The sequence below is a fragment of the Lepus europaeus genome, chromosome 1 (assembly GCF_033115175.1).
Source record: "Lepus europaeus isolate LE1 chromosome 1, mLepTim1.pri, whole genome shotgun sequence".
Lineage (NCBI taxonomy): Eukaryota > Metazoa > Chordata > Mammalia > Lagomorpha > Leporidae > Lepus > Lepus europaeus.
In genome coordinates, this window is record NC_084827.1 from 62,321,633 (window position 1) to 62,335,864 (window position 14,232).

General features: G+C 40.2%; 1 protein-coding gene across 5 annotated transcripts in view; it reads right to left on the reverse strand.

The window, feature by feature from the left end:
- The window catches only part of WDR33 (WD repeat domain 33), a 112,865-nt gene that overhangs the window by 46,371 nt on the left and 52,262 nt on the right, over positions 1-14,232 (reverse strand). The window lies entirely within an intron of this gene.

Consider the following 14,232-nt stretch of genomic DNA (forward strand, 5'->3'; position numbering starts at 1 on the left):
AGCAGAGACAACAAGAGGAGAATGTTGGAAATGGTGAATGGGGAACTCTGGGGTGAAGGACTGTCTTATGGTCATCCCACGGTTCTGGGATGACAGAGGAAGGATGAGGACTTATACAATAAAGCTTTAAAAAATAAGTCATAGTTCATTTCTGTGTAATGTTATTTATTTAAATGTGGCTTACAATACAATTGATTTATCAGTAACACTTCTAAACCTAAAATGCCTACTGATAATCATACCGCATTCTACCTCTTGACCCATTATCTCCTTCCTTAAATGAGCTCTTTAATACCTTTCCTAATCAATTCCAACCTCTTCTCAAATTAACTAAACTATATTACTTTCTTTACTCTCATCATGCCTTTTAGCATCTGTCCTTGACATCTGTAACTTAAGCAATGAACACGTGCTTCCTCCTGGACTGTTGGGAGCGACTGGTTCCATGTATGTCTGCAGCCCTCACAACAGCCCTGTGAGGTAGGTATCAGGAGACCCACATTAGACACAAGGACTTGCAGGTTGGAAAGACAGACTTGCCCAGTGACAAAGTTGGGAATCAGACAGACCTGCTGACTTTTTGCTGAGTACCCAAGAAGAAAAATAAAGATTGTGGCAAACAGGAACTAGGACTATACCCTGGATTTTGAAGCTGGCAGAGAAGAGGTTCAACAATATTAATAATTTCTTCTTTCTTGCCATTTAACCATTGACAACAGTGATATATTCTATTCTTCTGCTATTCAATTTTAAAGACTACACAAAATAGTTTGTATCCCTTTGTATAGGAAAAATAAGATTATTAATATACTTGGATTCACCATTAAAAACATAGTAAAGTGGTACTATTCTACATCAGTCCTTCTGACAACATAAATGTAAACACAATGATTACAGCAGTGACAGGAGCAGAGAATTTGGTAGGAATCACAAAGGTGGGTTTCTACTCCAAGAGCTGTAGTTTCAAAATACAAAGCCTTATTATCTAGACACTATCACTAAGACAATGGATCACAAATCTTATGAGCCTAAATAATGTAAAGAGGCATTCTGGCATCTATATGTAGCCTGGACACAGTCAAAAATGGCTGTGTATTTCCCGTCAATTCTGAAATTTGTGGTAATCCTGAAATATTAGTTTTTCCCTGAAAAATTACAGACTAAGTAAATCTAAATGATAGATCATTATAGAATGTTTAAAACCTCAAAAATATTCATGTGCAATAGTCGCTAAGGAAAAAAATCTTACTCTGAAAAGATTCTATCCTTAGTTTGATGCAAATCAACAATATTTGCAGTTTACTACATTACTGCTCTACTGAAAGAATCAAAATGTAAAAGCCTTTGTAATTTACATCTTTTCTTAAAAGTCATGCAGTTTCTTGCAAAGTGTTCATAGCTACCATTAAATGAGCTATGAAGATTTCAACAGCAAAACATGATGACATTATTTCTATGGGAAAATTCTAGAGAGCAATGGCAGTATTAGTAGCACTACTGGAAGAGACTGGTTCTGCCTATAAAGTATCTTTTCTACTGAAGCCAGATACTCTGGATTCTCTAATCATGTGACACTACTCAAACGTGCTCTACACTTATTAAAACATTCATAGCTAAGTCTTTTTTTTTTTTTAAAGATTTATTTATCTATTTGAAAGTCAGAGTTATACAGAGAGGAGAGGCAGAGAGGGAGGGGGGATCTTCTACCCGCTGGTACACTCCCCAGTTGGCTGCAACAGCCACAGCTGCGCTGATCCAAAGCCAGGAGCCAGGAGCTTCCTCCAGGTTGCCAACGTCGGTGCAGGGGCCCAAGGACTTGGGCCATCTTCTGCTTTCCCAGGCCATAGCAGAGAGCTAGATCGGAAATAGAGCGGCCAGATCTCGAACCGGCGCCCATATGGGATGCCAGCGCTTCAGGCCAAGGCGTTAACCCACTGTGCCACAGCACCAGCTCCCATAGCTAAGTTGTAACTACAAATTTAACTTTAGAGCTTTAACACTTACTCAATTATACCAAGCAGTTTAAGGGTTCAGTGTTAAAGAGGAGACCAGGAGAAGCACCTGGCTCCCGCCAACGGATCAGCGCGGTGCGCCGGCCGCAGCGCGCTACCGCGGCGGCCATTGGAGGGTGAACCAACGGCAAAAGGAAGACCTTTCTCTCTGTCTCTCTCTCACTGTCCACTCTGCCTGTCAAAAAAAAAAAAAAAAAAAAAAAAAAAAAAAAAAAAAAAAGAGCATACCCTCAAGACCGGCACTGCATCATAGCAGGTAAAACTGACACATGCAATGCCAGCATCCCAAATGGGTGCTGGTTCATGTCCCAGGTGCTCCAATTCTAATCCAGCACTTGGCTAATGGCCTGGAAAAACAAGAAGAAGATGGCACAAATGTTTGGGTCCCTGCCACCCAAATGGGAGACCCAGATGAAGCTCCCAGTCCCTGGCTTTCACCCCAGTCCTAGCCATTGCAACCATCTGAGGAGTGAACCAGTAGATGGAAGATCTGTCTCTTTCTCATTCTCTTCATTTTTTTTTTAAAAAGGAGAATATCCTCAACTGATCACTCAAAGTAAAGATACAATGGAAGAAACATATGCTGGAGTTTATTAAAAGATAGTTTATGTTTGAAGATCTACACATTTTAAAGATTTCTCCAAAACTGCCTAATAAGTTGATTTTAAAAAGTTATTATAGGGGCTGGCACTGTGGTATAGCAGGTAAAGCAGCAGGCTGCAGTGCTGGCATCCCATATGGGCACTGGTTCAAGTCCTGGCTGCTCCTCTTCCAATCCAGCTCTCTGCTATGGCCTGTGAAAGCAGTAGAAGATGGCCCAAATCCTTGGGCCCCTGCACCCATGTGGGAGACCCGGAAGAAGCTCCTGGCTCCCGGCTTCATATAGGCGCAGCTCCAGCCTTTGCGGCCAATTGTGGAGGGAACCAGCAGATGGAAGATCTCTCTCTCTCTGCCTCCCTTCTCTTAACTCTTTCAAATAAATAAATAAATCTTTTTTTAAAAAGTTATTATCATTTTTAAGATCATAAACCCTGTAAAAATTAGTCATAACTCACAGGAATATCTTCTCTATATTATAATGCAGTGCTTATTTTAGAATGTTATGTGAGGCTGGCGCTGTGGCACAGCAGGTTATGGCCCAAGTCCTTGGGCCCCTGTGCCCTTGTGGGAGACCTGGAAGAAGCTCCCGGCTCCTGAACAGCATAGCTCCAGCCGTTGTGGCCATCTGGGGAGTAAACCAGCGGGTGGAAGGCCTTTCTCTCTGTCTCTGCCTCTCTCTGTAACTCTTTCAAATAAATAAAATACATCTTTTAAAAAAATGTTATGTGAATGATACCATTAAAAGTGCTGTTTCAGAACTGACCATCTCCAGTGGTCACTTACACTGTGTGTGAAGATGAGGACTGGGGCCACACTGTGTGGTATAAAAGGCTAAGCCTCTGTCTGCACTGCCAGCATTCCACATAGGCACTGGTTCAAGTTCTGGCTACTCCACTCCCAGCCCTTGGGCCCCTGCACACATGTGGGAGACCAGGAAGAAGCTCCTGGCTCCTGGCTTTGGCCTGGCCCAATCCTGGCTATTGCCAGACATTTGGGAAGCGAACCAGTGGATGAAAGATCTATCTCTCTCTCCTTTCTTTGTATCCTCTGCCTTTCAAATATGAAAAAATAAATTTAAAAAAATTAGAATGACCAATCCCTCCCCAACACCCAGTGCCTGGTACCTGACCCACCTTGAACACACAAGAATTATGTGAATAAATAAACAGACACAAAGACTTTAACACACAACTAAGGAGCCAGCGCTGTGGCATAGTGTGTAAAACCGCCATCTGCAGTACCAGCATCCCTTATGGGCACCAGTTCAAGTCCTGGCTGTTCCACTTCCCATACAGTTCTCTGTTATGGCCTGGGAAAGCAATAGAAGATAGCCCAAATCTTTGGGCTCCTGCACCCATGTGAGAGACCTGGAAGAATCTCCTGGCTCCTGGCTTCAGATTGGCGAGGCTATGGCCTCTGCGGCCATCTGGAGAGTGAACCAGCAGATAGAGGACCAATCTCTCTCTCTGCCTCTGACTCTCCTTCTATCTCTGTGTAACTTTATCAAGTAAATAAATAATAAAAAAAGAGTCTTCAAAGCCTTGGAAAATCTTTTGTAGTCACATACACCATATAGAAAACGGACAGTTGACTCTTTCAAGCTTTAAAGGAGCATCTCCTGAAGAGCTAAAAAGCAATCCCTACACACTAAATCTAGTGGAATAAATCCAAGAGAGATTAAAGCTGAAAAAAATAGTCATCTTACTTCGTAAAAAGAGCATGCTTCTAATAACACCCACTACTTACATTCAGTTCAAAAAGGACACATGCTACTTAATGCCACCAACTACTTCCCAATTGCTGTTCTGTTTTGTAACTGGTGGCATGCTGCAGCCTATTCCAACTTATACATCCCTAATGGCAGTCCTGCTAAATCATGACCTCCTTCACAGTGAGAGTCCAGCTTAGATTGGAATACATTTGGGAAAGGAAAAAAGCAACCTGATATCAAAGAACTAATCTGATGTTCACATACAAGCCTCAATGTAATCACAAAATGATGTGACATTTTCAGCTTGATCACTTTGTTATCAAAAGTAGTCACTATGAGACTATGATAAAGATAAACAAAAAAAGGTCACCATATGATTCACAAAATACAAACTCAACTTCTTGTCAAATGTGACAGCTTAGTGCACTCCAATTACTGCTGGCTGCATTCTCACTCTCATCTGCCCTGTCTGTAAGATTCATTGATGCCCAATCAGAGAACTGCCTCTGCTTTCTGACAGTATCCAATTAATATCAAGTGCCCACTTCCTTATATTCTCCCCAAAAACTAATCAAAGCAAAACCCCGTAATAGATTCTTCATTACTCTTTCTTACTGAGACACCCTGTGGTTCCTTATGGTCTGTGTTCTTTGCTTCAATGAGTAACAAAAGCAACTTGTCCAACTACAGGTGTATTCCTAGTGGTCTTGGCTGAAGGGTGTTGACTCCTGGGAATACTCAAGAGTGGAATGAAAATGTTTTAGGTTTACAAAGTGACCCTAAATTACAGCTCATTCATGCACATCACCTAATGGGCAGGTTTGGATGACTTTGGTAGGTGATTTCTCCATGTACTTTTAATGTCAAATACAAAAAGTATTATTAAAATGTACCAAATACATAAAGTAAAAAGCATTACTGACAATCACACTGGAAACTGTTAAGGCTTGAAGACAAAAGTGTTCACCTTAAAATATCTGGATAATAGCTTAGCTGTGAGAATACTTCTTATGTACTCTTTCACCAAAAGATTGCTACAAATGTACAAACTCTTTGCAGATGAATGCTATTTCTATACATACTCACATTAATCACATCCAGAGGCACACTCAAAATACACACTTAGCACAAATAATATTTCTGTAACACAAATCAGAGACACAAAGTAAACATTTTGTCAAAACTAAGTATTTTAAAGCTAATTACTAATTTTTTAACACAAAAGTTAAAAAAACTAGAAATCTTAACTGAATTTCAGGGAAATAAAAAAGCAATCCACCTCCACTCCAAAGAAAAGGAAGAACGCATTTTGTCAGTTATAAAATCAGCCTTTTAAAGAGCCTTCTTGGGCCCAGCAGTGTGGCGCAGCGGGTTAATGTCCCAGCCTGCAGCACCGGCATCATATATGGGTGCCCGTTAAGAGTCCCAGCTGCTCCACTTCTGATCCAGCTCCCTGCTAATGTGCCTGGGAAAGCAGCGGAAGGTGGCCCAAGTCTTTGGGCCCCTGCACTCATGTAGGAGACCCAGAAAAAGCTCCTGGATACCAGCTTCAGATTGGCTCAGCTCCGGCTGTTGCAGCCATTTGGGGAGTGAACCAGCTGACAGAAGGCCGACCTACCTCTCTTTCAAATAAAATAAAATACACCTTAAAAAAAAAAAAAAAAAAAAAGCCTTCTCTCCCTAAATCTGCCTTTCAAATAAATAAACAGATAAATTTTTTAGAACTGTGAAACTTTGGGCTGCCATATGTCACATCAGGTAAGCTGCCACTTGTGATACCCACATCCCATTTGGGTGCCAGTTCCTGTTCTAGCTGCTCCACTTCCAATCCAGCTCCCTACTAATGACCTGGGAAAACAACAGAAGATGGTCTAAGTGTTTGGGCCCCTGCCACCCATGTAGGAGACCTGGATAAAACTCCTGGCTCCTGGTTTCAGCCTGGCCCAGCACAGGGTGCTGTGGACATCTGGAAAGTGAACCAGCAGGTCAGAGATCTGTCTTCCTGTCTCTCTCTGGTAACTCTTTCAAAATAAATATAAGTCTTTCAAAAAATTTGTAAAACAAAAAATGTTCTCAAGCAAGGATGATACTTGAAAAAATACATAAATGGAAAAGTCTACATAACTCATATGGGAATACTAGGGTTCAGGTCCCAGCTGTGTTTCCTCCTAGCACACACCCTGGGGGGCAGAAGGTAATGGCTCAGATAGCTAGGGCCCTGCCACCCATGCAGGAAACTGAGATTCAGTTAAAGGTTCCTGGGTTCAGCCTGTCCCAGCCCAGGCTGAGGCAGGCATTTGCAAGTGACCAAGTGAATGGAAGATCTCTGTTTCTGTCTCTCTGGCTTACAAATAAATGGAAATCAACAACAACAACAAAAATTATAAATGAAATCACTGACCTTAAAATGACCTTTAAAAGATCTGTCATTCTGCTTCTTGATTAAGTAAACAATATTTACCAGGGAAAACGTTCTTAGGGGAAAATACCTGGCTCAGCAGATCATACCACATCCCATATGGAATGCCTGGGTTTGAGTTCTTGCTCTGCTTCTGATTCTTGCTTCCCTGGGATGCAGCAGGTGACAGCTCAAGGGTCAGGGTTCCTGTTACCCACATGGGAGACCTACACGGAGCTCCCGGTTCCTAGCTTTAACCTTCATCAGCCTCAGCTGTCCCAAGCATTTGGGGAGTGAACATGCAGATGAAAGATCCCTCTGTGCTTTTCAAATGAAGTGAAAATAAATTTTAAAAATGTTTCATTCTGGGACTGGTGTTGTAGCACAGCAGGTTGGGCTGCCACCTGTAGCACCGGCATCCCTTGTGGGCACCAGTTTGAGTCCCAACTGTTCCACTTCCAATCCAGCTCCCTGCCAGTGTGCATGGGAAGGCAGCAGAGGCTGGCCCAGCTGCTTTGGCCCCTGCACCCAAGTTAAGAGACCCAGAGAAAGCTCTGGCTTCCACTCATCCCAGCCCTTACCGTTGCAAACATTTGGGAAGTGAAACAGCAGATGGAAGAACTCTGTAACTTTGCCTTTCAAATAAATAAAATAGATCTTTTAAAAATATAATTAAAAAATTTTAATTCTAAATGTTTCCTATATAGTCCACTCAATCATTTAATTAGGCCTATATTTGCTACATTCTAGGTAAGGACTTGGCTCCTACACTAAAACAAACCACACCCAAGACTCTGGGGGCAGACTAGGCTACAATGTACCCAAGAGACCTTCACTGATGACATCAGATTTCTGTAAATCTTATCTACTCCAACAAAAAATACATACAAATACTTCCCCAAGATTCCTACCTTTTGCTAATCACATTACTCATCCAAGATAGCAAAAAGAAATGACATTTTATCAGAGTTATAACTTCATTATCTAACATTCTTATTACTAAATTAAGCCAGATCGTAATTTCTATGACTAAGATTGGTCAACAAGGAAACACTCTGATCTTCAGTCTGGAGAAAACCAATACTGTCTTAACAAAACAGAACAGACATTATGGCTGAGATGAACTATGAAGACTATCCATGGTCAATGTTCAGAGTGAACAGCATTTCTGTTCACTATAGTACTTTGTCAAGCCACAAACGTTATCTTAAGAAATGAGAAGGGGCCAGCGCTGTGGTGCAGTAGGTTAATCCTCTGCCTGTGGAACTGGCATCCCATATGGGCACTGGTTCTAGTCCCGGCTGCTCCTCTTCCAATCCAGCTCTCTGCTATGGCCTGGGAAGGCAGTAGCAGATGGCCTGAGCACTTGGACCCCTACACCCATGTCAGAGACCTGGAAGAAGTTCCTGGCTCCTGGCTTTGGAAAGGTCCAGCTCCAGCTATTGAGGCCATTTGGGGAATGAATCAGCAGGTAGAATACCTTTCTCTCTATCTCTCCTTCTCACTGTCCATTAGTCCATTAACTCTACTTCTCCAATAATTAATTAATTAAAAAAAAAAAAAGAAATGAGAGAACTAAAAGGCGGACATGGTCCTGAAGGGAAGAGGCCTGTCCTCTAAATTTTTTATCAACAAACCAAGCACAGACCCTTGGCCACAATGAGCAATCATTATTTACTTTGATAATTATTAAGCTCATCTAACATTAATACAGAATCTTAAACGCTTCTATGAGACGAATTCTAAGTTCATACCTGTTGAAGTTTTTTACAACTGAAAACACTAGAAAACCAAAACTTTGTTTAAAGTGGTAATATTTATGAACTACCTATAAACAAACAAAAAAACCTGTACATTCTACCACCACAGCTGAAAAACATTTTAAATGATAAAAATAAAATTCAGTCAGCTCTCTACATATGTGGGTTCCAGCTCTGTGGATTCAACCAACCATGGGTCAAAAATATCTTTTTATTTTAAATAGTGGCTGGCCTTTCTTCTGGGGTCGGAGCTGTGGCATAGTAGGTTAAGTCTCCGCCTGCATTGCTGGCATCCCATATGGGCACCAGTCTGAGTTCTGGCTGCTCCTCTTCCAATCCAGCTCCCTGCTGTTGGCCTGGGAAAGCAGTGGAAGATGGCTCAAGTGCTTGGACCCCTGTATCCATGTGAGAGACCTCGAAGAAGCCCCTGGCTCCTGGCTTTGGACTGGCCCAACTCCGGCCATTATGGACGTTTGGGGAGTGAAGTAGTGGGTGGAAGACCATTCTCTGTAACTCTGCCTCTCAAATTAATAAGATTAAAAAAATGTACTAAATACACACAAATGTTTGTCATCATTCCCTAGACAATACAGTACAATTATTTCCATAGTATTTATACTGTATTAGGTATTATAAGTAATTTAAAGATCATTTATAATATATAGGAGGATAAGCACAGGTTACATGTAACGACTATACCATTTTATTTCAGGTATTTGAGCATGTACAGATTTTGGAATTCTTGGGGCTCCTAAAACCTATATACCCCTACCCTATCAGTGATACTGTACTATTGCACAATTCTGAAATAATCATGTTTGTCCTTAAACAGGCCAGAGATATGAAAACAGGCTCTGAAACTAGCATTGGAAATAGCATAACTGACCACTTTATGTACAGGCACTAGTAAAAGTCTCATGAATTAACTCATTTAATTCTCAGAGTAACTCAATAAGGTCAGTGTTATCATGAATCTCTACTGAACAGATTAGGACAGAAATACACTATAATGACCTGTACATGTCACACAGCTGCTGAAGATTAAAACTGTTAAATAATATCCAGGTTCTACAGACTGTGTCTGTAATCAGGTGCAATACTGTTCCTATATTAACTTCCATGGTGTTCACTTTAGTAGCAGGAAACTAGCAGATGGATCAAATCAGAAAGATTAAAAATATCATAGTATTTTCAAAAGAATAGGAGGAAAATTAATGTAAGAAAATTAAGGTGACTCTATACCATAGAGGATGAGATAACAGAAATCAGAAACCCACAAAATAAATTTGAAGAAGAGCAGAGAAAAAGGAAAATTCATTTAATAAAAATAATCTTCAGTGTAATAAGCTCTTTAGGTGGCTACTGATGAAAATAGAATTTACTGTTTAAAAAAATATTCAAAGCCTAAACCAACTAACCAAAGCTAAAACAGGCATGAAGAAATCTTTGGAGTGCTGAAAATACTCTTTATCTAGAGGTAGCTAGCTGAGCTAATAAGCAAGCAAAAACACACTGCAGCATAGCACTGCAAAAACAGCACTGTAGCATTTAAGATTTGTGTGCTTCTCTCTATATTTATATGTATAAATAATTTAAACACATATGTATTTTTAAACATTAGATTTTGAGGCTCTATTTCATGACCTCAAATAGAATTAATAATATTTTCTAATATCTCAACAGAAGGCAACATCTCCTTATGAAATATAACTTGTCCACTTAATACTTTGCCCACTGCTTGACTTTCAGACTTTTGCATCTGCTCTAAAACATGAAACTATGACTAAAACACAAACTAGGTTAAATATTATTAAATCCATTCATAATCTCCCTGGTAGGTTGGAAGGTAACTGTGGCACTATTTCAGCCATCAAAAGCCCAAACGCTCACACAACAGTCCATTCTCTTACCTTTCAACAGGAAAACATTTCTATAATCTAATCCAAACACAGTGTCCTATACTTTCCCATGCCTTATAGTCTAGGGACCTGTACAAAATAACCCCCATCTTACTTACATAGAAAATTCATTATATTTTTGAAAAATGACTGTAACCTTTTGACCAGGCTAAATACTAAACTCCCCTTTACTGTTCTCATAATATTCAGATCCTCTTCCATTCTCATCAACAGCTCTCAAAAGTGAAGCATCACCACTCTGAATATTTCTGTAAATAGGGAAAACGCCTCAAGCATTCACACATCAACCATTTAAAAAATCCAGGATTGGAATGAATATCTAGCATAGCAGTTAAGATGCCCTTTGGATCACCTGTGTCCCATATCCGAGTGCCTGGGTTCCAGTCTAGACCCCATTCCTGTCTAACTTCCTAATGATGTGCACCCTGGGAGGCAACAGGTGATAACTCAAGTAACTGGGGTCCTGCAACCCACAAGGGAGACCTGGATTGAGCTCCCATTTCCTAGCTTTGGCCTGGAAAGCCTCAGCCATCGTGGGCTTGCAGATGAGTGAAATATAGTTTTGTTTTGCAGAGGAGGGGGGTGAGAACAGCAGGTTAAGCTGTCTCTTCCAACACCAGCTTCCCATATTCAAGTGCCAATTCAACTCCCATCTGCTTCACTTCTAATCCAGTTTACTGCCACTGCCGACTGGGAAGGTAAGGGAAGATGGTCCAAGTGCTTGGGCCCCTGCCACCCATGTGGGAGATCAGAGATAGAACAAAGCTTAGCGGCCAGCACCATGGCTCAGTTGGTTAATCCTCTGCCTGCAGTGCCAGCATCCCATATGGGCACCGGGTTCTAGTCCCATTTGCTCCTCTTCCAGTCCAGCTCTCTGCTGTGGCCCAGGAGAGCAGTGGAGGATGGCCCAAGTGTTTGGGCTCCTGCACCCACATGGGAAACCAGGAAGCAGCATCTGGCTCCTGGCTTCGGATCGGCACACCGCCAGCCGTAGCGGCCATTTGGGGAGTGAACCAACGGAAGGAAGACCTTTCTGTCTGTCTTCATCTCTCACTGTCTATAACTCTATAAGAAAGACAGAAAGAAAGAAGCTTAGCATAAATCTTAACACAACTCCTGTAAAAATATGAATGTACCATATAAATATTTCAGCCCATTACTACACTAGTATTCCCTCCTATAATATACCCAGATAATTATATCAGGGAACCTACCATAAGCTTATATGATCTGGTCTTTTCAGGACAGAACAGAGCCTTAAGCTCTTTCTCAAAATAACCACAGATACAGAAAACAGCATCAGCATGTAAAATGGGTTCATACAGTCATTTGGATGACAAAATGGGAGGAGTTTTAAGTACTTTTAATATTAAAGCATATTGTGTCAGTGGAAATTGTTATTCTGCTATAAGCTGTTTTTGTTTTTGTCTTGGAAAGAAGACTAGATTTTGTGAAACGTTTTGTAAAACCTTATACAAATAAATCAGGCCCACTGTTATAAACTATGTAGTCTGGGGCTGGTGCTATGGTGCAGTGGGTTAAAGTCCTGGCCTGCAGTGCAGCATCCCATATGTGCACCGGTTCTAGCCCCAGCTGCTCCTCTTCCGATCCAGTTCTCTGCTGTGGCATGGGAAAGCAGAAGATGGCCCAAGGCCTTGTGCCCCTGCACCCATGTGGGAGACCCGGAAGAAGCTCCTGGCTGGCTTCAGATCGGCGCAACTCCGGCCATTGCGGCCATCTGGGGAGTGAACCAGTGGATGGAAGACCTCTCTGTCTCTAACTCTCTCTGTAACTCTGTCTTTCAAATAAATAAAATAAATCTTTAAATAAAAAAATAAAAGTAAAAAAATTATGTAGTCTGTCAGCATTACTTTACTAAGTAAAATTATTTCCATCAACATGCATTAAGAGTTTTTCAGACTCTTCAGATTTTGTAAACTGTCTTCATCTACCTCAAAAACAGATTGCTGAACCAAATATCTGGGTGGGGGAGGAGTTACTTCACTCTCTAAAAATCTCAGATGTAATCACCAAGGAGGGACACAGAAACTTACCAAAAGTACTAATAATACTCTTTCTCTTAAGCTGTTCAATGAGTACTTAGGCCCTCATTTCCTTTGTTACACTTTAAAACTGAAAACAGACTACTTCCTGAATAAGTTTCAGTGTAACTCTTTATTATGTTCATGCTCTGTATGACCTGGTATGTACCTTATAATAACCCATTTGCAGTTTAAACCATTGATTGTGTTTAAATTGAAGTTTATTGCTAAATGTATGTTACAGTCAAAACATTTAATATATACAGCTTTAAAGAAGAATGCATTTAAATCATGAATATCTAAATTAGTTCCTTCTACTCATACCCTTGTCCTCCTCTCAAAAATCTTTACCTCACAATTCTGTCAATACAGCTCAGGAAGATGCTGCTAAATCCTTACTGACATTTCTTTAACTTAGTGGTCAGGGTCGGCATTGTGGAGCAAATTAAGCCACTGCTTGGGACACCAGCATCCCACGTCAGAAGCTGATCTGAATCTTAGCTGCTCCACTTCAATCCAGTTCCCAGCTAATGCACTGGTGCTTGGCCCCTTGCCATCCATATGGGATAATCTAATGGAGTTGCGGGATCCTGGCTTTGGCTTGGACCAGCCCAAGCCATTACGGCCTTTAGGAATTGAACCAGTGGATGAAAGATCTCTCCTATCTCCTTCTGCCTTTCAAATAAATAAATCTTTCAAATAAATAAATAAATAAATCGTTTAGTGGTTAAAAGCATAAAATCTGGAGCCAAACAACCTGGGTTCAAATCCTACCCCACCACTAAAAACCTGTAGGACTTCTGAAGGGTTTATTTAATTTTTGGTGCCTTGGTTTACTTACTTCAAAAATGGGCAACAATCAGTTCTTATCTCATAGGGTTACTGGGAATAATAAATGAAGTACTTAGAACATGTATGATACAATCAAGTGTAATACATCAGCTATTACTAAAATTAAGAAAATATAATGAAATTAAAGCATGCTAAAACTTGTAAACTTATTTTTAGGTTCAATGCCTCTCATTAAAATTTGTTATTCCTACTGATTCAATATTTTCAACCTGCAAGTAATAAACGATCTGCTTCCACTACTATGCCAAAAAAAAATTACACTGTAACACACACAACTCTTCTCTCATATTACCAAATGTCTTAAAAAGTTTATGAAAATATCTTAACTTCCTTAGAAGTTAACAAGCAGAAGAATATGGGTCCTATCTTGTAAGAAAAAAATTCTACTTAAGTATTTTGCATATGGGATATGCTCACTATTTACTAAATGAGCTTTAATTGTAATACTTCACTTGGTTCAAATGTAAGTACCAATAACTTGAAGACTTCCAGTTGCATATACTCCCCGTGTTTAAAATGTTATTTTAACCCCAGTCCACAAACTGAGTGCCCTAATTCAGACTATAACAAAAGGGATGAATGTGTATAAACTATGATTACATATGATTTGTAATGGGTATATACTTAGAGGCTCTCAATGCTGCAGCATACTCAGCTTCATAAATGTTTTTTCAACCTATGAACAAACCAGCAAAATTTTTTGCATAGTAAGTCTCTCAACAAAAACCTATATTCCTTTTAAATTTTAGAAACTATTGATTACTATTTTTTTGTAACTTCTATTTCCAAAACGCAAAATAATCTCAGAAACAAAATTCAAAAACAACTAAATTCTGTATTCAAAAGTAAGGTATCATGGCTTCTGCTATGCACAGGGACTCTGCAGGTCTAAACTAAGATTAAGTCAATATGACATAATAGCTGCTGCTAAATATTCA